General features: G+C 40.8%; 1 non-coding gene across 1 annotated transcript; it reads left to right on the forward strand.

Moving 5' to 3' along the window:
* Nucleotides 1-937: 937 nt before the first annotated feature.
* On the forward strand, nt 938-1,044 carry LOC130971504 (small nucleolar RNA R71). The gene has a single exon (XR_009082720.1). It is a non-coding gene; the product is annotated as a small nucleolar RNA R71 (small nucleolar RNA).
* The last annotated feature ends 352 nt before the right edge of the window (nt 1,045-1,396 follow it).

Consider the following 1,396-nt stretch of genomic DNA (forward strand, 5'->3'; position numbering starts at 1 on the left):
ATAGTCTTCAGAGCTCATGAATGGCAGAAGGAGATTTAATGGAATCTCTATGGTCTCTATATGAGCCTCAGATTCCTTTGGATCCTTAATAGGAAACTCCTTCTTGCTTGAGGGACGTCCCAGGAGGTCTTCCTCAATAGGATTTTCGTCCTCTTCCTCTCTTGTGCATTCAGCCATATTGATTATATCAATGGCCTTGCACTCTCCTTTTGGATTCTGTTCTGTATTGCTTGGGAGAATACTGGGAGGAGTTTCAATGACTTTCTTACTCAGCTGGCCCACTTGTGCCTCCAGATTTCTGATGGAGGATCTTGTTTCACTCATGAAACTGAATGTGGCCTTTGACAGATCAGAGACTAGATTGGCTAAATGAGAAGTGCTTTGTTCAGAATTATCTGTCTGTTGCTGAGAAGATGATGGAAAAGGCTTGCTATTGCTCAGCCTATTGCGTCCACCATTGTTAAAGCCTTGTTGAGGCTTTTGTTGATCCTTCCATGAGAAATTTGGATGATTTCTCCATGATGAATTATAAGTGTTTCCATAAGGTTCACCCATGTAATTGACCTCTGCCATTGCAGGGTTCTCAGGATCATAAGCTTCTTCAGAAGCTGCCTCTTTAGTACTGTTGGATGCATTTTGCCATCCATTCAGACTTTGAGAAATCATGTTGACTTGCTGAGTCAACACTTTGTTCTGAGCCATTATGGCATTCAGAGCATCAATTTCAAGAACTCCTTTCTTCTGAGGTATCCCATTATTTACGGAATTCCTCTCAGAAGTGTACATGAACTGGTTATTTGCAACCATGTCAATAAGTTCTTGAGCTTCTGCAGGCATTTTCTTTAGGTGAATGGATCCACCTGCAGAATGGTCCAATGACATTTTTGAAAACTCAGATAGACCATAATAGAATATTTCTAATATGGTCCATTCTGAAAACATATCAGATGGACACCTTTTGGTCAACTGCTTGTATCTTTCCCAAGCTTCATAGAGGGATTCACCATCTTTTTGTTTGAAGGTCTGAACATCCACTCTAAGCTTGCTCAGCTTTTGAGGAGGAAAGAATTTATCCAAGAAGGCAGTGACTAGCTTATCCCAGGAGTCCAGGCTATCCTTAGGTTGTGAATCCAACCATATTCTAGCTTTGTCTCTTACAGCAAAAGGGAAAAGCATGAGTCTGTAGACTTCAGGATCAACTCCATTCGTCTTTACAGTCTCACAAATCTACAAGAACTCAGTTAAAAACTGGTAAGGATCCTCAGATGGAAGTCCATAAAACTTACAGTTCTGTTGCATTAAAGCAACTAGTTGAGGCTTAAGCTCAAAATTATTGGCTCCAATGGAAGGAATGGAGATGCTTCTTCCATCAAATTTGGACGTTGGCTTTGTGAAG

This window comes from Arachis stenosperma, chromosome 3 (genome assembly GCF_014773155.1).
Source record: "Arachis stenosperma cultivar V10309 chromosome 3, arast.V10309.gnm1.PFL2, whole genome shotgun sequence".
NCBI classification, from domain to species: domain Eukaryota; kingdom Viridiplantae; phylum Streptophyta; class Magnoliopsida; order Fabales; family Fabaceae; genus Arachis; species Arachis stenosperma.